The sequence below is a fragment of the Nomascus leucogenys genome, chromosome 11 (assembly GCF_006542625.1).
Source record: "Nomascus leucogenys isolate Asia chromosome 11, Asia_NLE_v1, whole genome shotgun sequence".
Classification (NCBI taxonomy): domain Eukaryota; kingdom Metazoa; phylum Chordata; class Mammalia; order Primates; family Hylobatidae; genus Nomascus; species Nomascus leucogenys.
This window is the reverse complement of record NC_044391.1, coordinates 37,749,710-37,774,037: the sequence shown is the minus strand read 5'-3', so window position 1 is coordinate 37,774,037 and position 24,328 is coordinate 37,749,710. Positions and strand designations below refer to the sequence as shown.

Here is a 24,328-nt window from a genome sequence, read left to right as displayed (position 1 = left end):
TGGTTAGTTGGGAGTATATTTGGCTGTACATTTTTATAGCATATTGTCTACCTTTATTTGTGTGGTTTTCATCTTTCTGGTTTAACTTTGCTGTTTAGTTTTAATGTTGAATATGTTTTTTATATACATGCCTTAGGGGAATAAATGTATTTGAAATATATATTAAAAAAGATGACTAACTCCATTATTTTCTGATGGCTGCATTTCAGTGAGGAGGTTCAGGAAACCTCCCATTAAGTATATGTGTTTAATGACACTAAATTCCTTTCTTGGAAACACACCCTTTTCTTAGCCACAGTTGTCTTTGGGGTAATAATAATAATAATAAAAACTGCAAGGAAAAATTTTATATCCACCATTGCTCGGAAGAGCTAAAATGAATTCTCCTATTTTTCTCTTCTAAACTAATCTCAAGTTTCTTTGTAAGTTAAAATTTTTTTAATGTCCAAAGCCTCATTAGGCTGATTAGGTTACATCATTTTGTGCAGTCTGTGTGTTCTCTACCACAAAATATTAAATGAAATTAAGAGTTTTAGGAAGTCAGACTTTTCTTTTATTAGAAGTAGGCTAGTCTACCTACTGCATACCTGATTCTGATTGTGGAATGCATAAATGCCCTTTGTTTTCAACCATATTACAAATCATGTTGTATCATGTCCTGGTGCTAATACAAAGCAGAATAACGTGATAAAAGTGAGCTATATATTGAATGTTGCATTTTAAAGAAACTTCAGTTTTTATTATGGCTTTATTAATACAGATAAAATAATTAAATTATTTTTGATAAAGGGAACATTCTTGCCATCATTTGTTTCCAAGAGGATATTGTCACAATCAAATTGTGTACTTACAATGTGACCTGACAATATTATTTTCAGTAGGACATTTTAAAAACTGACCTCAATTTTTTTTTCTATCACGTTTAAATGATAAGTAGTAAAACAATTTTTTATGGTATAGCTGCTTGATTCCTTTTATAAGTTTGGTTGTATTTTTTTGATAATTGTATATATATATGCGGTACAATGTGATGTTTTGATGTGTGTATTCATTGTGGAATGATGAAATCAGGCTAATTAATATACCCATCACCTGAATTATTGGTAGTGAGGACAAATTAAATTTTTTTTTTTTTTTTGAGACACAGTCTTGCTCTGTCATCCAGGCTGGAGTGCAGTGGTGTGATCTCGGCTCACTGCAACCTGTGCCTCCCGGGTTCAAGTGATTCTCCTGCCTCAGCCTCCTGAGTAGCTGGGATTACAGGCACGTGTCACCACGCCTGGTTAAATTTTGTATTTTTAGTAGAGACAGGGTTTCACCATGTTGGCCAGGCTGGTCTCAAACTCCTGACCTCAGGTGATCCACCCGCCTTGGCCTCCCAAAGTGTTGGGATTACAGGCATGAGCTACTGCACCCTGCCAACAAATTAAATTTAAATTTAAACTGTTGGTTAATATTCAATGTATTATTAACCATAGTCATCATGCTATGCAATAGGTCACCAGAAGTTCTTCCTCTTATCTAGGAAACTTTATACCCTTTGACCAACATCTCGCCCTTCCAGCCTCTGGTAACCACCATTCTATTCTCTGCTTCCATGAATTTGACTTTTTTGTTTTATTTTTACTTAATGTTTAGAGACAGGGCTTTGCTCTGCCACCCAGGCTGGAGTACAGTGGCTCAGTCATAGCTCACTGCACCCTCTACTCCTGGGCTCAAGCGATTTTCTCACCTCAGCCTCCCGAGTAACTGGGACCACAGGCAGTGCCACCATGCTTGGATAATTTTATTTTTTAGTTTAAACAGGGTCTCCCTATATTATCCAGACTGGTCTCAAACTCCTGGGCTCAAGCAATTCTCTCTGCTTGGCCTTCCAAAGTGCCGGGATTACAGGTGTGAGCCACTGCGCCTGGCCAACTGTTTAAGATTACAAATATAAGTGAGATCATACAGCATTTGTCTCTGTCCCTGGCTTATTTTACTTAGCATAATGTCTTCTAGGTTCATCCGTATTCTTGCTAATGACAATTTCCTGCTTTTTGCAGGCTGAAATAGTACTCCATTGTGTGTGTGTGTGTGTGTGTGTGTCACGTTACTGAAATCCTTGTGACCTCTGGTCACTTAAGTTGTTTCCATATCTTGGCTAATGTGACGTCCTGCAGTGAATGTGGGAGTGCAGACATCTCTGACATATTAATTGATTTCAATTTCTTTGGATATATACTCAGAAGTGGGATTGCTGGATCATATAATAATTCTATTTTTTGAGGAACCTTCATACTGTTTTCCAAAGTGGCTGTACTAACTTAACAATATTACCAGCAATGTACAAGGGTTCCCTTTCTGCCACATCCTCACCAATGCTTCTTAGATTGGCTGTTATCAAAGATGAAATGTAACAGTTGTGAGATGATACCTCATTATGGTTTGAATTTTCATTTCTCTATTTAAAGATGTTGAGCATTTTTCTTTTCATATGTATCTGGCCCTTTATATATCTTTTGAAAAATGTCTATTCGGGTCCTTTGCCCATTTATTTTTTTTAGATTATTTTTTGTTTTATTTAAGTTCTGAGATCATATGCAGAATGTGCAGGAGTTACATAGGTATACACATGCCATGGTGGTTTGCTGCACCTATCAACCCGCCATCTAGGTTTTTTGTCCTAATGCTCTCCCTCCCTTTGGTCCCCACCTCCCAACAGGCCATGGTGTGTGATGTTCCCCTCTCTGTGTCCATGTGTTCTCATTGTTCAACTCCCATTTATGAGTGGGAACATGCTGTGTTTGGTTTTCTATTCCTGTGTTAGTTTGCTGAGAACAATGGTTTCCAGTTTCATCCATGTCCCTGCAAAGGACATGAACTCATCCTTTTTTATGGCTTCATGGTATTCCACGGTGTATATGTGCCACATTTTCTTTATCCAGTCTATCATTGATGGGCCTTTGGGTTGGTTCCAAGTCTCTGCTATTGTAAATAGTGCTGCAATAAACATACATGTGCATATGTCTTTATTGTAGAATGATTTATAATCCTTTGAGTATATATCCAGTAATGGGATTGTTGGGTCAAATGGTATTTCTGGTTCTAGATTCTTGAGGAATTGCCACACTGTCTTCCACAATGGTTGAACTAATTTACACCCCCTCCAACGGTGTAAAAGCGTTCCTATTTCTCCACATCGTCTCCAGCATCTGTTGTTTTCCTGACTTTTTAATGATCGCCATTCTAACTGGCATGAGATGGTATCTCATTGTGGTTTTGATTTGTATTTCTCTAATGACCAGTGACAATAAGCTTTTTTTCATATGTTTGGCCGCATAAATATATTCTTTTGAGAAGTGACTGTTCGTATCCTTGCCCATTGTTTGATGGGGTTGTTTTTTTTTTTTTCATGTAAATTTGCTTAAGTTGCTTGTAGATTCTGGATATTTGACCTTTGTCAGATGGATAGATTGCAAATATTTTCTCCCATTCTGTAGGTTGCCTGTTCACTCTGATGATAGTTTCTTTTGCTGTGCAGAAGATCTTTAGTTTAATTAGATCCCATTTGTGAAGTTTGGCTTTTGTTGCCATTGCTTTTGGTATTTTAGTCATGAAGTCTTTGCCCATGCCTATGTCCTGAATGGTATTACCTAGGTTTTCTTCTAGGATTTTTATGGTTTGAGGACCTAGGTTTAAATCTTTAATCCATCTTGAGTTAATTTTTGTGTAAGGTTTAAAGAAGGGGTTCAGTTTCAGTTTTTCAGCATATGGCTAGCCAGTTTTCCCAGTACCATTTATTAAATACCAGATTTCTGATATTGAAATCTGTTACTGTGTTACAATTCATTTCCTTTCATATCTCTTAGTGTTTGCTTTATATATTTAGATGCTCTGATATTGGGTGCCTATATATTTAAAATTGTTATATTCTTTTTGATGAATTGTCCCCTTTATCACTATGTAATGGTCGTCTTTGTCTGTTTTTACAGTTTTTGGCCTAATGTCTGTTTTCTGAAAATAGTACAGCTATTCTTGTTCTCTTTTGGTTTCCATTTGTATGGAATGTATTTTTTCATCCTTTCACTTTCAGTCTGAGTGTTCTTTAAGATGAAATGAGTCTCTCATAGCATATAGTTGGATCTTTTATCCATTAAGCCACACTCTATGCCTTGTGATTAGATAATTCAGTGCATTTAGCTTCAAAGTAATTATTGATAGGTAAGGACTTACTAGTGCCATTCTGTCAATTGGTTTTTGGTTCTTTTACAGGTCCTTGGTTCCTTTCTCTCTTGCTTGCTTCATTTGTGGTTTGATGGTTTTCTGTAGTAGTATGCTTTGCATCACTTTTTAAAAAATCATTTGTGTATCTATGATAGGCTTTTGTTGTTACCTTGAGGCTTACATAAAGCATCTTATAACAGGCTATTTTAAGTTGATAACTTAATTTTGATTTCATACCCAAACTACACTTTTAGTTCCCTTTCATGTTTTATGTTTTTGATATCAAAATTTACATTTTTTAATAATTTGTAGTCCTTAAGAAATTATTCCAGTTTTAGGTGCTTTGAATAGTTTTGTTTTTTAACATTTATACTACAGATATAATTGACTTACGCCATTACCGTATTAGTGTTTTGTATTTGACAATATACTTCTACTAGTGAGCTTTATGTACTCATATGTTTTCATGTTATTAATTAGTGTCATCTTCCCTAAGCTGAGGAACTCCCTTTAGCATTTTTTATAAGGTAGATCTACTGGTAATCAACTCTCTCAGCTTTTGTATGAGAATGTCTTTATTACCTCTTCATTTTTGAAAGATAGGCTTCCTAGGTATTATATTCTTGGTTGACTTTTTTTTTTCCAAGTTCTTGAGAATATCATTTCATTCCCTCCTGCCCTGAAAAGTTTCTGCAGAAAAAAATCCACTGATCATTTTATGAGGGCTCACATGTCTAACAACTTGCTTTTCCCTTGCTGCTTTCAAGATTCTGTCTTTAACTTTTGGCCATCTGATTCTGATATTTCTTGATATGGTCTCTTTGGATTCATCTTATTTAGTGTCTTTTGGATTTCCTAGATCTGGATTTCTATCTCCTTTTCCAGCCTTGGGAATTTTGTTATTTTTTTTTTTTTGAATGTGTTTTATGTTTCTTCTGTTTTCTCTTCTGGCATGCGGGTAATGCATATGTTCTTCCACTTGATGGTGTCCCATAAATCTCATGAGTAATCTGTATTCTTTCGCATTCTCTTTTCCTTTTGCTCCTTAGGTTGAGTGATTTCTGATCTTTGAGTTTCTTCTGCTCGATCTAGTCTGCTGCTGATTCCATTCACGTTTTCAGTTATTTTCTTCACCTTTAATTTCTGTTTGACCTGTTTTTGTACTTTATCTTTTATTATTGAAATTATCAGTTTTTGCATTGCTTTTCTCACCTTGGTGAGCATCTTTATGACCATTGTTTTAAATTCCCTGTCAGGTAAATCACATATCTTCACTTCACTCGGTCATTTCCTAGACATTTATCTTGTTCTATTATTTGGAACATGTATTTCTGCTTTTTCGTTTTCTTTGATGCTGTTGTTTTCTGCGTATTAGGTAAAACATCTGCCTCTCTGTCTTGTCAAACTAATTTCATGTAGTGAGAGGATTTCTAATTCATCTGGCCAGGGATTTTAAGGTACCTCTCAATCTCGTGTTTATCCAGACTGCTGTCTGTTTTTTGTGGACCTCCAGGAGGTTAGGGTGTGCCACATTCTGGCAGTACTCTGATACCTGGAAGGTAGAAGCCAAGACCCTCTAGATGTAGCTGAAAAGGCTTAGGTGTTGGATGGTCTTCTAGTTTCTTCTATTTTCATGTTGAAGCTAAGCATGCGTATTTATCTCCCATTCTCTGCATCAAGCCAGGGAGATGATATGTTATAAATATTGTATTCACATTCAAGCTGCACCCTCTGATACTAGGGAGATAGCTGCTGGAAGTGGTCCTGTTGTATGTCCACCTCTTTGTCCTCTGTGGTCTAGGACTATTCAGGAATACAAAGCCCCATTGACTTCCAGAGGTAGGTTGTTAAGGAGACAGTCCCTTGGGTGGGAGCTAGCTCTAGAAGTGTGGCACTTGGTGCATGGATAAACTCTAAGAAGAGTGGGTAGCCCTGAAGTAATCACTGGGGTGAACCGGAGGAAAGGCTTTAGGAAATGTGCAGTGCCCTGGCTCAGGCTGCTGAGAGGCTACTGTTTGTCTTCTTTGTTAGCTCCCAGATGCAAGTGGACTAGAAGCCAGACCACTAATTAACCACTGGAAGAGTGTGCAGCAACCACCTTCCAGAGAAAATAAGAGCTCTTTTCTGCACTGTTCCCAAAGGGTGTAGCCCTTGTATTTTCATGTCTAAGACTACCTCTTGGTTTGGTGCTCTTGGGGAGATGCTCATGTACCTAGTCCCTTCTGCTTCCAGAGCTAGATTTATAGGATGCATTACCTCAGGGCGGCAGCTGTGAAAAATTAGGCACAGAATGTGTGCGTAAACCTGTTCCAGGGTGAAATATGGAGCAGCAGTTTTTGAGCCCTTTCTCTACTCTCAGGGGATTAAGCCCCTGGACATGCTTGTTCGCTCGTATAAAATTGCTGCTTTTTTCTGTAGTCCAGAGAGACTTGCTTATGTGTGCTCTCCTCTTGAAGAGTTAAGAAGTTTAGAATGCAGTTTCTGAAGTGGAAGCAGTAAAAGTTGAGCATTCAATGGACGGACAAATTCTTTTCAGGATAAATTAATAGACCTGGAGTTAATAGGTGGAGTGAGCTGAGGAAGAAGGCTTGGGAAGTGCTGATCTGCTTCTCAGGTTGCCAGCAAGGTATTATCTAGCTGACCCTTTATCTCCTTGATAGAAGCTACTTAGAAGCTGGGCTGTGCCAAGTAGCCACTGGAAGAATGTGTCATAAAGCTCCTTCCAGGGAGAAATGGGGAGCTATTGATAGTCCCTTCTCTGCACTGCTCTCAGAGGATGAGGCCCCTGGAAGTGCTTTTGTGCCTGTAGAAAACCACAATTTTTTTTTTTTCCTGTGGTCTGGAGAGTCTTTAATCCTCCTCACTCCCTGCATTGGTGAATTAAGAGCCAAGCCATAAGGAAACTTAGGTTAGGGTGCTGTATGTGGTTCAAACCCTCTTTTCCACAGGGAGAAGCTGGGTGCTGGGAATTCTTTCAATTTTATGGTACAGTGCCTATGGCAGAATCTGTGCCTGAGTGTGCCTCAGCTTTTTCTACCCATCCAATGTGGATGTTTTCTCAGTTGCCTTAATGGGCAGGAGACTTGACTAATGTCTGACTTTATGTAAGGGAATTCATCTGTGAATAGATGTCTGTTCACTGTGTCCGTGGGTGAAGGGGGAATCTGGAGCCTCCTGTTCTGCCATATTGCTAATTCTACTATCCCTGACTGCTTCTTGACTGTATTTTCTGAACGATAAAATAGTGGCATTATTTAAACTGGCATCAAAACATGGTAGAACTCTATTCAGTTTGCACCTAGGTAAAGTGGATCTTGACTGAGGCAAGAACAACTGATAACACAAGTCCTTGGTTTATTTTTTGTTCACTCTGTAAGTGGTAGACTTGAAATAGGACAAAGATATACTTACTGATACTAATGTTTTGATAATGCAATAAGACTTTAGTCACTTAGGAAAAGGGGGAATATCACAGTAATAGAGTCATAGAACTTTGAAACTAGACTGGTTGGGCTTTTTTGTTTTCCTACTTGTTATATAACTGTCAGCAGGCTATGTAAGGTGTCAATCTTCGTTTCCTTGTCTGATAAATAGGGCTGAAAGTCATATCTACCTCATGAGATTGGTGGAAAGTTTGGATGAGCTAACCCATGTAAAGCATCTAGTATTATGCCTGATATTGGAAGTATTTATTAGTTATTGTGGACAAATATGCTCAAAACTCCATGGCATAAAACAATCATTCTTAATCACTTGTCTGTGGGTTGACTTGGTGTTTGTTGATCTAGGGTGGGCTTGACTGGGTGGTTTTGCTTATAGCTGCAGATCTGGCTGTGCTTGGCCCTTTGCTGAGGGTTATACACAAGACTGTTTCTCCTGGATTCTATGCTGAAAGGGAGGTAGCTACGTTGGTGAGGTTTTTATAGTAGTGGAGGTGTAAGAGATTAATTGGACATATGTGGTTTTTCATGAGGACTAGGAATGGAATGTGCACACTGCCACTTCCATTCACATTCCTTTGGACACAGTAAGCCTTGTGACAAAGCCAAACATCAGTACAGTAAGCTGGCATACTTCACATCTATGAGACAAGGCAAGGGTGTGAGTACATTATTCTACCACAGAGAAAAAAAAAATTATGACAAATAATTCAGCCTACTGCAGTAGTCAACAAACACTAGCTATTGCCTCTGCTAATTATCTTAATTTTTCTTATCATTTTTTTTCTCTTGCTATGAACTTTCTTGCACGAACAGAATGGGTGCTGAACCTGTAACATTCTTGTGGTTTTAGCACATTACAAGCCTGACTGACCGCATCTTTTTCTCAACTGACACAGCTCTTTTCCTTATCCTCTGGCTTAATTTCAACCCTTTAGATCACAGCTTAAATATAAACTTCTTATGGAGCCTTTGTTGTTATTCCTCTTATTTCTTTTCTAACATTCTTTTACTTCCTTCATAGTACTTATTTCCATTTGTAATTATCTAATTTGTTTTTACTTGTCTGTTACCTTTATCCTTTTTAAATATGCAGTCCACGAAGGCAGGGACTTCATCTTGTTCACTGTGTCATCCTCAGGGCTGAGTGATGGCGCCTGGCACATAATAGCCACTCAGTAATTATTTTGTTCTTATAAGAAGGAAACATTTGGAGAAATTATGAAAACAGCTTTATTTTTGAGATAAAATTATCTTTTCCAGTGTGTCTCATTTTGGTGTATCAGTTTATTATAGGCATTTACTAAATAACACCTTAGAACACTTACGTGTACAACGAGACTTTGAGAAATACTGTTTTTATAAGTGAATTCAGCAATGAGTAAACAAAAGCTTTTATAACTTAATAAGGCAAAGAATTAAAGGAAATCATTTGGACTCTGGAGGATAAAACCTGAATAAATGTTCTTGTTGTAGCAGCAGATTTCTATACTTTTATAGAGTCAATTTCCATGTATAAAAAGATAATTGTACCTCTTCAAAAACTCTAAAGGATTGAGAGTGACATTTTAGCAGAGTTGCCAAACTAACAGCTTGAGGGTCAAGTATAGCGTCCAGCATGTCTGTATATCCTACATATTTTTTAACTGAATTTTTAGCATAAAAGTTCATTTTTTCATTAAACAATGTAAGATTCAGCAATACTGGGTTCTCTTTCCTGTGTGCTGTGTTGTCACATAAATTGCATATTTATACACTGTATACCTTTTAATATTTATATATTGCTCTCTATAGTTGTCATATAAATCAGGACAATAAAAGGGTTCAACCAAAAGTACATTTATATGATCATTTATATTTACTTATTTGTATATGTGCTTACTTTTACTGGTCCTCTTTATGTAGATTCAGGTTACTGTCTCATGTCCTTTCATTTTAGCCTCAAGTATTCCCTTTGGTATTTCTTGCAGCACAGATTGACTAGCAACAGATTCTCAGCTTTTGCTTACCTGGGAATGTCTTAATTTCTACTTCAAATTTGAAGGATTATTTTGCTGGAATAGAATACTTGGTTGACAGTCTTTTATCTTTTAGCTCTTTGAACATCATCCCCCACTGCGTTCTAACCTCCATGACTTCTGATGAGAAGTAAGCTGTTAATCTTACTGCTGAATGTTGTGCATGATGAGTAGCTCTTACTACTTTCAAGATTCCCTTTTTTATTCCTTTGGCTCTTGGTGGTTTGATTTTCATGCATTTATATGCAGACCTGATTGTATTTATCCTGCTTGTAGTTTGAGCTTCTTGGATATGTAGATTAACACTTTTTCATCAAAATTGGGCAGTTTTTAGTTATTACTACCAAAAATTATTTCTGCCCCCTTCTCTGTCCTGTCCTTCTGGGTTGTTCTCCCATTATGAATATTTTGGCATGCTTGATGATTATCCACAAGTCTCTGAGATTTTTTTTTTGTCCTTCTATTCCTCAGTTTGTATAATCTCAGTTAACGTATCTTCAAGTGTGCCAATTCTTTCTTTTGACTGATCAAGCGTGCTGTTGTGCCCATCTAGTGGACTAGTCATTTGTATTGTACTTTGACTCCAGAACTTATACCTTTTTCTTCTTTTTCAAATAATTTATACCTTTTTATTAACATCTTCTAGTTGATAAGGCAACTTTCTCGTACTTGTAAGTCCTTAAGTTGACTGAACATATTAGAAAAAGACCATAAATAGGCTCATTGTTTGTTTTAATAGACAAGGTCTCTGTTACTCAGGTTGGCATGATCATAATTCACTGTAGCCTTGAACTTCCAGGCTCAAGTGATCCACTCAAGTAGCCAGGACTAGGCACATGACACCATACATAGCTAATTTTTTTTTTTTTTTTGGGTAGAGATAGGTTCTTGCTATGTTGTCCAGGTTGGTCTGTAACTCCTGTCCTCAAGTGATCCCACCTGCCTTGGCCTCCCAAAGCCCTGGAATTACAGGTGTGAGCCATCACACCTGGCCCACGTTATTTTAAATAAGTCAAAATTCTGGGTTTCTGCAGGACAGTTTCTCTTGACTGCTTTTCCCTCCTCTATATTGGCAATATGTTTCTGCTGCTTTATGTACCTCTTGGGTTTTTGTTAAAAACTGAACATTTTCATTAACACAATATGACAACTTTACAAATCAGATCTCCTCTCCCTAGGATTTAGTGTTAGTTTTTTGTTGTTGCTGTTTAACAGCTTTCCTGAACTAATTCCATAACGTCTGTTTTCTTTGTTACATATGATTACTGAAATCTCTTCTAGATTAGCTTGATGGTCAGCCATTGGTTAGACAGATTTCCTTTAATAACTGGAACTAATAACTGTCCCATATTTTGCCTAGGGGCTCTATGCATGTGTAGGGTTACACCCTTAAAGCTCAGAGGTGCTATTGACAACTCTTCTTTAGTCCTCACTTTGTACATGTGCAGAGACACGTGGTCATCCAGAGGTGAGAGCATATGGCTTTCTGAGGTCTTTCCTGGGCATGTGCACAGCCCAATGCATGTATGTGGCATTTTCTAGTTTTCCAGGAATAGGTTTTCAAAGTTTCCCGTGAACATCTCATTCCCCAGATTTTCCTTTTAAGTGTTTTGGTAAGCTTATTGTGCACCTCAACTGTGATCACCATCTAATGCAACTGTGATGTTAAACAATTATCACTGACTGTTTTTGCAAATGCCTCCAAGAAAATGCTGCAGTGGGAAACTGAGTCAGGTCAACTAAAAACATATCTTGGGAAATAGATTTTGCAGGAACTTTGAGACAGGTCGAATATGGCAGTTATCTGGGAACTGGGACTTGGAGCAAATCCAACCTTATTTTGCTTTCTTCATTGGCTTCTAGGCTTCTGGTTTTACTGTGATTGTACAATGCCAGTTTTCAAGGCTCCCTTCAGATTCAGAAGAGTTGGGGGGTGTAGAGGAAGTGGTTTTGTTATAAGGTTAATTAAACTGCCACAACTTCAACTATTACCAGGATTCAGTGTTTTATACCTGAATAAACATCCCCTAGATGTTGCATGCTTTAGGTTAATTTCAGATTTCTTTAAAAAAATGATTTTGAAGTATTCTCTGATGGTAGATTGTATTTCTGTGGGATCGGTGGTGATATCCCCTTTTTCATTTTTTATTGCGTCTATTTGATTCTTCTCTCTTTTCTTCTTTATTAGTCTTGCTAGCGGTCTATCAATTTTGTTGATCTTTTCAAAAAACCAGCTCCTGGATTCATTAATTTTTTGAAGGGTTTTTTGTGTCTCTATTTCCTTCGGTTCTGCTCTGATTTTAGTTATTTCTAGCCTTCTGCTAGCTTTTGAATGTGTTTGCTCTTGCTTTTCTAGTTCTTTTAATTGTGATGTTAGGGTGTCAATTTTGGATCTTTCCTGCTTTCTCTTGTGGGCATTTAGTGCTATAAATTTCCCTCTACACACTGCTTTGAACGTGTCCCAGAGATTCTGGTATGTTGTGTCTTTGTTATCGTTGGTTTCAAAGAACATCTTTATTTCTGCCTTCATTTCATTATGAACCCAATAGTCATTCAGGAGCAGGTTGTTCAGTTTCCATGTAGTTGAGCGGTTTTGAGTGAGTTTCTTAATCCTGAGTTCTAGTTTGATTGCACTGTGGTCTGAGAGACAGTTTGTTATAATTTCTGTTCTTTTACATTTGCTGAGGAGAGCTTTACTTCCAACTATGTGGTCAATTTTGGAATAGGTGTGGTGTGGTGCTGAAAAAAATGTATATTCTGTTGATTTGGGGTGGAGAGTTCTGTAGATGTCTATTAGGTCCACTTTGTGTAGAGCTGAGTTCAATTCCTGGATATCCTTGTTAACTTTCTGTCTCGTTGATCTGTCTAATGTTGACAGTGGGGTGTTAAAATCTCCCATTATTATTGTGTGGGAGTTTAAGTCCCTTTGTAGGTCACTCAGGACTTGCTTTATGAATCTGGGTGCTCCTGTGTTGGGTGCATATATATTTAGGATAATTAGCTCTTCTTGTTGAATTGATCCCTTTACCATTATGTAATGGCCTTCTTCATCTCTTTTGATCTTTGTTGGTTTAAAGTCTATTTTATCAGAGACTAGGATTGCAACCCCTGCCTTTTTTTGTTTTCCATTTGCTTGATAGATCTTCCTCCATCCCTTTATTTTGAGTCTATGTGTGTCTCTGCAAACACCTCTATGCAAATAAACTAGAAAATCTAGAAGAAATGGATAAATTCCTCGACAAATACACCCTCCCAAGATTAAATCAGGAAGAAGTTGAATCTCTGAATAGACCAATAACAGGTTCTGAAATTGTGGCAATAATCAATAGCTTACCAACCAAAAAGAGTCCAGAACCTGATGGATTCACAGCCGAATTCTACCAGAGGTACAAGGAGGAACTGGTACCATTCCTTCTGAAACTATTCCAATCGATAGAAAAAGAGGGAATCCTCCCTAACACATTTTATGAAGCCAGCATCGTTCTGATACCAAAGCCTGTCAGAGACATAACCAAAAAAGAGAATTTCAGACCAATATCCTTGATGAACATTGATGCAAAAATCCTCAATAAAATACTGGCAAACCGAATCCAGCAGCACATCAAAAAGCTTATCCACCATGATCAAGTGGGCTTCATCCCTGGGATGCAAGGCTGGTTCAACATACGCAAATCAATAAATGTAATCCAGCATATAAACAGAACCAAAGACAAAAACCACATGATTATCTCAATAGATGCAGAAAAGGCCTTTGACAAAATTCAACAACCCTTCATGCTAAAAACTCTCAATAAATTAGGTATTGATGGGACGTATCTCAAAATAATAAGAGCTATCTATGACAAACCCACAGCCAATATCATACTGAATGGGCAAAAACTGGAAGCATTCCCTCTGAAAACTGGCACAAGACAGGGATGCCCTCTCTCACCGCTCCTATTCAACATAGTGCTGGAAGTTCTGGCCAGAGCAATCAGGCAGGAGAAGGAAATAAAGGGTATTCAATTAGGAAAAGAGGAAGTCAAATTGTCCCTGTTTGCAGATGACATGATTGTATATCTAGAAAACCCCATCGTCTCAGCCCAAAATCTCCTTAAGCTGATTAGCAACTTCAGCAAAGTCTCAGGATACAAAATCAATGTACAAAAATCACAAGCATTCCTGTACACCAATAACAGACAAACAGAGCCAAATCATGAGTGAACTCCCATTCACAATTGCTTCAAAGAGAATAAAATACCTAGGAATCCAACTTACAAGGGATGTAAAGGACCTCTTCAAGGAGAACTACAAACCACTGCTCAATGAAATAAAAGAGGATACAAACAAATGGAAGAACATTCCATGCTCATGGGTAGGAAGAATCAATATCGTGAAAATGGCCATGCTGCCCAAGGTAATTTATAGATTCAATGCCATCCCCATCAAGCTACCAATGGCTTTCTTCACAGAATTGGAAAAAACTACTTTAAAGTTCATATGGAACCAAAAAAGAGCCCACATTGCCAAGTCAATCCTAAGCCAAAAGAACAAAGCTGGAGGCATCACCCTACCTGACTTCAAACTATACTACAAGGCTACAGTAACCAAAACAGCATGGTACTGGTACCACAACAGAGACATAGATCAATGGAACAGAACAGAGCCCTCAGAAACGATGCCACATATCTACAACTATCTGATCTTTGACAAACCTGACAAAAACAAGAAATGGGGAAAGGATTCCCTATTTAATAAATGGTGCTGGGAAAACTGGCTAGCCATATGTAGAAAGCTGAAACTGGATCCCTTCCTTACACCTTATAAAAAAATTAATTCAAGATGGATTAAAGACTTAAATGTTAGACCTAAAACCATTAAAATCCTACAAGAAAACCTAGGCAATACCATTCAGGACATAGGTGTGGGCAAGGACTTCATGTCTAAAACACCAAAAGCAATGGCAACAAAAGCCAAAATTGACAAATGGGATCTAATTAAACTAAAGAGCTTCTGCACAGCAAAAGAAACTACCATCAGAGTGAACAGGCAACCTACAGAATGGGAGAAAATTTTTGCAACCTACTCATCTGACAAAGGGCTAATATCCAGAATCTACAATGAACTCAAACATATTTACAAGAAAAAAACAGACAACCCCATCAAAAAGTGGGCAAAGGACATGAACAGACACTTCTCAAAAGAAGACATTTATGCAGCCAAAAAACACATGAAGAAATGCTCATCATCACTGGCCATCAGAAAAATGCAAATCTAAACCACAGTGAGATACTATCTCACACCAGTTAGAATGGCCATCATTAAAAAATCAGGAAACAACAGGCGCTGGAGAGGATGTGGAGAAATAGGAACACTTTTACACTGTTGGTGGGACTGTAAACTAGTTCAACCATTGTGGAAGTCAGTGTGGCGATTCCTCAGGGATCTAGAACTAGAAATACCATTTGACCCAGCCATCCCATTACTGGGTATATACCCAAAGGACTATAAATCATGCTGCTATAAAGACACATGCACACATATGTTTATTGTGGCACTATTCACAATAGCAAAGAGTTGGAACCAACCCAAATGTCCAACAACGATAGACTGGATTAAGAAAATGTGGCACATATACACCATGGAATACTATGCAGCCATAAAAAAGGATGAGTTCATATCCTTTGTAGGGACATGGATGAAACTGGAAAACATCATTCTCAGTAAACTATCGCAAGGACAAAAAACCAAACACCACATGTTCTCACTCATAGGTGGGAATTGAACAATGAGAACTCATGGACATAGGAAGGGGAACATCACACTCCGGGGACTGTTGTGGGGTTGGGGTAGGGGGGAGGGACAGCATTAGGAGATATACCTAATGCTAAATGACGAGTTAATGGGTGCAGGAAATCAACGTGGCACATGGATACATATGTAACAAACCTGCACATTGTGCACATGTACCCTAAAACCTAAAGTATAATAAAAAAAAAAAACTAAAAAAAAAAAAAAAAAAAGATTTTGATCATTTTTCCAAAGTTCTCATGACTTTTATGAATGAATTTTTGGAACTGCTTACTAAGCCATTTCTGCTGATTCAGTCCCTGTAAAATATAACTTGGTATTTGATTTTCACATATTTGGCTTTGTGCATGTGTCATTTACTTATTTATTTTTTTGAGACAGGATTTCACTTTGTCATTCAGGCTGGAGTGCAGTGGCATCATCTTGGCTTACTGCAACTTCTACCTCCCAAGCTCAAGCAATTGTCACACCTCAGCCCCTTAAGTAGCTGGGACTACAGGCACATACTACCATATCCCGCTAATTTTGTATTTCTGTATTTTTTTTTTCTGTAGAGACGGGGTTCATCCTGTTGCCCAGGCTGCTCTTGAACTCTTGGGCTCAGATCACCTCTTGAGGTGATCTGCCCACCTTAGCCTCCCAAAATGCTGGGATTACTGGTGTGCTCCACTGTGCCCGGCCTTGTGCATGTTTTTAAGTCTCACTTATTCCTGAGATGAGGATTATCAACATGAAATAAGAGCCAAATACACAAAGCTTCGTTATTGACTTTTACATGCCACATCCATTGTTGCTTATTTAAAATTATATTTCAATACTAAATACAAATATTTTAAGTATTTCTTTTCTTTAGTTGGGAATGTCTTTGCCTAAAATATAAGTTTGTGCCGGTTTTGACCTTTTAATTATCATTAGAATAATGATTTACCTGATCTCTTAACTTAGCATATTTTCTCCCATGTCATTTTCTCAAATGAAATATATTATTTTCACATTAGAGAGAATTAGTGGTTTATTTTTTTGATTTATTAGGTAATGTTTAAGCTCTTATTCACAAGATTTCTGGGAATAGTAACATTGATGTTGAAATAAATTGAAGCATACACCTTCATTTATGGAACTGAAAATAAAATTTTAGGCCACATAATCAGAGGGTCACTTGTGAAATACGAGTTGGTTATTAATACCTAGATGTTATGGTTCTCATGAAACCCATGATTAGAGTTTTATAAAGTGTGTGGGTGCCTGTGTATGTGGAGGAGGTACAGAAATAGAGTATGTGCAACAGAGACCAATATGCACAGAGTGAGAAACCAATAGAAAGGTAGCCAGAAAGAAAGATTGTGACACACTTCACAGTGGGGAGCAAAGAGGGAAGGAAGGAAGAAATGACTAGAGAAAGAAATAGAAGACAGACAAGGAAAGGGAGGGAAGTCAGACGGAAGATTCTGCAGAAAGAGTGGAAAAGCTACTTTTTCTAGCTACTCTTAGGAAGAAAGGTTAAACCATCACTTCCCAGACTCTGTTACATGGACCATTATTCTCTAAGATATTAATTGTTGAGATAAGTCTTATTGTAAAATATATTTGGGAAGTGGTAGACATAGTACCCCACATTTGAGGATTCAGAATACATGTTATTAATTAAAGTCCCTAAAATAAACTTGAAATTTGTTTAAGCTAGCATTTCCCCACCTTATATGTATAAACAGTACTTTCTGTGGATTGCAGTTGGTAACACACTGAGAAAATAGGGCAGCTCTGTACAACAAACAGAAGGACTTGTAGGTAATTTTATTCACTTAATTTTTCATTTCAATTAAATATGAAAAGAAAATATGGATAGGCAAGAAGTAGTGGCAATTAAAAGTCAATATTGTTTATTTTTTAAAGACTTTTTTTTGAGCAATTTTACAGCAAGATGGAGGAGGTATAGAGAGATCCTTTATAGCCCCTTTCCCTCTAGGTGTGCATAGCCTTTCCCGTGATCAATATCCCCTACCAGAGTGGTACCTGTTTTTTTTTTAAACCACTAAACTTACATTGATACATTATTATCATTATCACCTAGAGTTCATAGTTTACACTAGGGTTCACTCTTGGTGTTCTATGTTTCAAGGATTTGAACTAATGTTATAATGACATGTATCTACCATTATAATATTACATGGAATATTTCACTGCTTTAAAAATTTTCTGTGCTGTATTTACCTTCCCTCTCCCCCAACATCTAACAACCTCTGATGATTTTACTCTCTCCGTAGCTTGCCTTTACAGAATGTTATAGTTGGAATCACACAGTATATAACCTTTTCAGATTGGATGCTTTCACTCAGTAATATGCATTTAAGGTTTCTCCATGTTTTTGCATGGCTTGATAGTTTCTTTTTAGAAGTAAATGATACTCCATTCTCTGGATGTACCATAGTTTCTATATTCATTCACCTACTGAAGAACATTTGGTTGCTTCCAAGCTTTAGAAATTATAAATGAAACTGCTGTAAATATCTGTGCAGGTTGTTGAGTGAGTATAAATTTTCAACTCTTTTGGGTAAACATTAAGGAGTAAGATTGCTGGATCATATTGTAAGAGTTTATCTAGTTTCCTGGGGAACTGCAAAACTGTCTTCCAAAGTGGATATACTATTCTGGATTCTTGCCAACAATGAGAGGTTTTTTTTGTTGCTCCACATTATTGCTAGCATTTGATAGTTAATGTTGTGGATTTTGGCCATTTGTATTATGTGAACTATTATCTTATTGTTTTATTTGGATTTCCTGAATGACCTATGAGCATCATTTTTATATCCTTATTTAACATTTGTACTTCCTCTTTGGTGAGGTGTCTTTTAAGGTCTTGGGCTCGTTATTTTATTTGGGCTGTTTTCTTATTGATGAGTTTTAAGAGTTCTTTGCATGTTTGTGATAAGTCTTTTACCACATATCTTTTGTGCATAGGATCTCCCAGTCTATGGCACGTCTTTTCATTTTCTCTATGGTGTCTTCTACAGAGCAGAAACTTAATCTTTATTTAGTACAGTGTACCAATTTTTTCATGTATCATTCCTTTAGGGTTTTACCTAAAGTTATAGCCATACCGAAGGTCATCTTGGTTTTTCTCCTTTGTTACCTTCTATGAGTTTTATAGTTTTGTATTTTATATTTAGATCCGTGATCAGTTTTGAGTTAACTTGGGTGAAAGATGTAAAAAGTCTTTCTAGACTTTTATTTTTTGCATCCAGATCTCCAGTTTTTCAGCACAATTTGCTGAGAAGATTTTCTTTGCTTTATTGTATTGTTTTTGTTCCTTTTCCAAAGTTGACTGTATTAATGTGGGTCTATTTCTGGGCTCTCTGTTCCTTTCCTTTGACCTATTTTTTTTAACCAATATCACACTGTCTTGATTACATTATTTTTGTAACTTTACAGTAACTGTTGAAGTCTGGTAGTGTCAGTCTCTTGACATAATGGCTTACTCCAGTTCTTTTTGTTGATGCATTTACATTTTCTGCATAGACAATGATGTCACCTGTGAAAATGAGTTTTATTTCTTTCCAATCAGAATACTTATTTCTTTTTCTTATCTTATTTCATTAGCTAAGAATTCCAGTATGATGTTGAAAAGGAATGGTGAAAGGGGAAATCCTTGCCCTATTCCTGGTCTTAGCAGGACTGCTTAGAGTTCTCACCATTAAGAATGATGATAGCTGTGGATTTCCTCCAGATGTTCTTTACAAAGTTGAAAAAGTTTCCTTTATTCCTAGTTTGCTGACTTGTTATCATAAGTGGGTGTTGGATTTTTATCAAATACGTTTTCTCCATCTATTGATATGATCATGTGATTTTTTTTCCTCCTTCAGCCCATCGATATTATAGGTTATACCAATGGATATTTGAATGTTAAATGAGCCTTAAACACCTGAGATAGATCCCCCTCGGTCATGGTGTATAGTACTTCTAATACAGTAGATTTAATTTGCTACTATTCTGTTGAGAATTTTTGAATATATATTCATGAGCTATTGGTCTGTAGTTATTTTTTTTTCTTATAATGTCTTTTTCTGTTTTTGGAATTAGGGTAAGGCTGGCCTCATAGAATGAGTTAGGAAGTATTCCCTCTGCTTTGATATTCTGAAACAGATTGTAGACAATTGGTATAACTTCTTCCTTAAAAGTTTGCTAGAATTCATGATGAACCCATTGGGGGCTGGCGCTTTCTGCTTTGAAAGATAATTGATTTAATTTCCTTAATAGACATTATATCTATTCAGATTTTCTATTCCTGTGAATTTTAGATTATGCCTTTCCAGGAATTGGTACATTTCATATAGGTTATCAAATATGTGAGCCTAGAGTTGTTTATAATACTCCTTTATCATCTTGATGTCTGTGAAATCTACAGTTATGCCATTTCTTCCATTTTGGTATTAGAAATTTTTACCCTCTTTTTTTCTTAGCCAGGTTAATCTACGTTGAAAGGAAGCAATGAGAGTGGACATTCTTGTCTCATCCCTAATCTTAGAGGAAACACTTTTCAACTCTTTGCCATTGAGAATGATGTTAGTTAGCCATTGGCTTGTAATATATAGCCTTTATTGTGTTGAGGTATATTCCCTATATACCTAAGCCATTGAGTTTTTATCATGAAAGCGTATTTTGTCAAATATTTTTTCTGCATCTATCAAGATCATATGACTTTTATCCTTCATTTTGTTAATGTAGTATATTACATTTATTGTTTTGCCTATGTTGAACTATCCTTGCATCCCAGGGATAAATCTCACTTGGTCATTGTGAATGCTTTTTAAAAAATGTGTTTTGAATTTGGTTTGCTAATATTTTTTCTTTGGTCCTCTTACTGTCATTCCCAATTGGTTTGCTAATATTTTGATAATTTTTGCATCTATGTTCATTAGGGATATTAACCTATAACTTTGTTTTCTTGTAGTGTCCTTGTCTGGCTTCAGTATCAGGGTAGTCCTAGCTTTGTAAAATGAGTTTGAAAATATCCCCTCTGTTTGGGGTGGGTGGAGTGAGTTTGAGAAAAATTGGTATTAGTTTTCCTCTAAATGTATGGTGGAATTCAACAGTGAAGATATCTGGTTCTGGGCTTTTTTGGGGGAAACTTAGCACTGATTGCAGTGTCCTCAATTGTTATTGGTTTATTTAGATTCAGTTTGGTAGGTTGTCTGTGTTTAGGAATGTATGTTTTTTTCCTAGGTTATCTGATTTGTGGGAGTATAATTGTTTTTAGTAATCTTTTATGATCCTTTGTATTTTGATGGTATCAGTTATAATGTCCCCTTGTTAATTTCTGATTTTATTTGAGTAGTCTTGGTTTTTCCTAGTCTAGCTAAGGAATTTTCTAATTTGCAAAAAATAACAGGTGTCAATTTTTTTTTCCTGTAGTTTTTCTAGACTCTATTTCAGTTACTTCTGCCTGGATGTTCTTTACTTTTTCTAAATTTTGGTTGTGATCTACCTTGATATAGATGTTTAATGCTATAAATTTGCCACTTAGGACTCTTTGCTGCATCCTGTAAGTTTTGGTATGTTGTGTTCCCATTTTCATTAGTCTTAAGGTATTTCTTGATTTTATTTTCTTGATTTTCTTCTGTGACCTGTTGGTTCAGAACATGTTTCTTAATTTCCACATGTGTCTAGATTTTCCATGATTTCAGCTGTTACTGACTTTTAGTTTGATGGTTTTGTGATCTGAAATAATACTTAAGAAGATTTCAGGCCTCTTAAACTTAAGATTTGTGGCGTAACATGTAATCTGTGCTGGAGAATAGTTCTTATGCACTTGAGAGGAATGTATTCTGCTATTGGACCGAATGTTTTGTACATGTCTGTTATGTCCATTTGATCTAAAGTATAAAGTCCAATGTTTCTTTTTTCTTTCTCAATGGTCTGTCCATTTTTGAAAGTGGGATATAGAGGTCCCCTACTATTATAGTATTGCAGTCTCTCTCTTTATTCAGATTTGTACATAATTGCTGTATGTATTTAGGTGCTCCAAGGTTGAATGCCTATATATGAATTTTATGTGGTCTTGCTATTTTAACCTCTTTATTAATATAGAATGACCTTCTTTGTCTCTTTGTAGGTCTTGACTCTATTTTATAAGTATAGCTACCCTGCTACCCCTCTTCTCTTTTGTTTTTTATTCATGTGGAATGTCTTTTTTTCCATCCTTTCATTTTCGGTCTGTGTTCTTAACAGTAAAGTGAATCTCATTTAGGCAGCATGTGGTTGGATCCTGTTTAGTTTTTACTCCACCCACTTTTGCCTTTTAGTTGGAGAACTTACTGTATTTATATTCAAGCTAATTATTATCAGATAGGGATTTGCCACTGCCAGTTTGTAACTTTGTTTTCTGATTGTTTTGTAGGTTCCTTCTTTCCTTCCTTCTTTTTTTTTTTTTTTTTTTTTTGCTCTTTTCCTTTGTGGTTTTATGAGGTTTTTTGTGGTGGTATGCTTTGATACTTTCTTTTTATATTTTGTACAGCTATAATATAGGTTTGGCTCTGTAGTTATGAGGCTTACATAAAATATTTTTATACTAGGCCTACTTTAAGGTGACAACTTGTCTTTAATCACATACAAAAAATCTGTGCGTTCACCCTCCCTTTCTATTATTTTGATGTCAAAATTTACACTTAAAATTAATTTGTATCTCTTAACAACTTACTGCAGCTACAGTTGTGTTTAAGTTTTGTCTTTTAACGCTTTTAAAAGGGATTAATTTGGTTTATACATTACCCTTACAATATTAGAGAATGCTAAGTGCAAGTATATTATCTACACCATTGAGATTTTTAATTTCATGGTTTTTGTTATTAATTAGTAGCCTTTTTCCAACTTAAACTTCCTTTAGCAATTTCTGTGAAGCAGGCCTATTAGCAACAAACTCTCTGTGCTTTTATTTTTGTGGAAAAATTTTTAATTATCTTTCAGTTCAGAAGGACAACTTTGCCATGCAAAGTATTCACGTTTGACAGTATTTTTTCTTCAGCACTTTGAATATATTATCCTACTCTATCCTGGCCTGAGGGGTTTCTGTTAAGAAATCTGCTAAAAGCCATCTTGGGGCTTCTTTGAATAACGTTTCTTACCCATCCGCTGCTTTGAATATTGTTTCTTTTGGTTTTTGATAATTTGATTAAGATGTGTGTTGGCGAATCCCTCTTTGGGTTTGATTGGTAATCTCTGAGCTTCCTGTATATGGTTGTTGTCTTTCCCAAAATTCCCAGATTTGGGAATTTTCAACCATTGTTTCTTTAAATATGCTTTCCAGGCCTTTTTCTTTCCTCTTTCAGGAACTCCTATTATGCAAAGACTAGTTTGCTTGATGCTGTCCTGTAATTCTCCTAGGCCTTCTTTGTTCTTTTCTCTCTTTGTTGTTATTGTTTTGCTCAATTTCAGATGTCCTCTCTGTGAGTTCGCTGTTCTTTTGCTTGATCACGTCTGCTGTTGAAGCTTTCTAACAAATTTTTCAGTTCAGTTATTGTAGTCTTTATCTTGGATTTCGTTTCTATTTCTTTGTCAAACTTCTCATTTTGTTCATGAATTATTTCCCACACTTTAGTAAATTTTAGATCTGTATTTCTTGTAGTTCCCTGAACTCTGTCTGTGGAGGGTGGGGGAAGGAGTCTCACTTTGTCACTCAGGCTTGAATGCAGTGGCACAAATACAGCTAATTGCAGCCTCGGCCTCCGAGGGTCAAGTGATCCTCTTGCCTCAGCCTCCTGAGTAGCTGGGACCATAGTGCATACCACTATGCCTGACTCGTTTTTTAATTCTTTTTCCTCTTTTTTTGTAGAGATGGGTCTCATTATGTTGCCAGGCTGGTCTTGAACTCCTGCACTCAAGCAGTTCCCCTGCCTCAGCCTCCCAGATGGCTGGGATTACATGTGTGAGGCACTTCACCTGGCCTGAACTTCTTTAAGAGGATTAATCTGAGTTCTTTTTGAGTCATTTCATACATCCCCATTTCTTTGGGGTCTATTACTGGAGCTTTATTAGTGTACTTTGATGGTGTGATATTTCCCTGATTTTTCATAATTTTCATGCCTTTACATTGATGCCTATGTGATTGAAGAGATAGCCATTTATTTCAGGTGTTCTTTTGTAATAGACCTTTACTATTTAGTCTAGGAATTTGGATGGGGCCACTGATGACAACACTGGAGAGGCAGACCTTGGTGTCAGCTTCTCTAATTGGGCTCGGTTTCTTCCTGTGCTCTGAGGTTGAGTAGTTTTGCTCACTATGCTCTGGTAAAATCACTGGCTCAACTTTGTCATCAGTTGAGGCTGTCAGCTGGGTTCTGCAATCATCTGTGATTTGGCAGAGTTTGGATTGTCATCTTTTTCTGGGCAGTACTGTTCAGAATCTGTAGTTAGGCAGGGTTGTGTGAAGGACTCCAAGGCTGAGTGAGGTCTTATGGGATTGCCACATAGGATGGGCAGGACCAGAGGCTATGCTTCATAGATATGTGTGAAGTTTGGCTTGCTTTCTAGGTTAAGATTAAGCATAGCACTGAAGTTTGGAGTAACAGCTCTGCAGCTAGGGTTAGGTGGGTCCAGATGCTCCCCCTGTGGGTATTCCCTAACCTTCTGGTACCTCCTACCTTGGAGGATATAACAAGAACACCAGAGCTTAGTTTGATTACTTCTCTACTACTAGGATTAGGTGGGCCCAAGTGCTCCCTGTGCATGTAATCGCTGAACTGTAGTTGCTTCTTGACCTGAACGAGGACACCTGGGCTATGCGGGAAGCTGCCTTAGGATTCCAGATGGGAAGACCCATGAACTGTGCACTTCAGTTGGCTAGTTTATCTGGTGTGGTGCCACCCTTGGCCAGAATGTAGA

At 37.0% G+C, this 24,328-nt stretch overlaps 1 protein-coding gene across 1 annotated transcript in view; it reads left to right on the top strand.

Moving 5' to 3' along the window:
* Positions 1-24,328, top strand: part of CRPPA (CDP-L-ribitol pyrophosphorylase A) — a 324,334-nt gene that overhangs the window by 61,313 nt on the left and 238,693 nt on the right. The gene's annotated exons all lie outside the window — the stretch shown is intronic.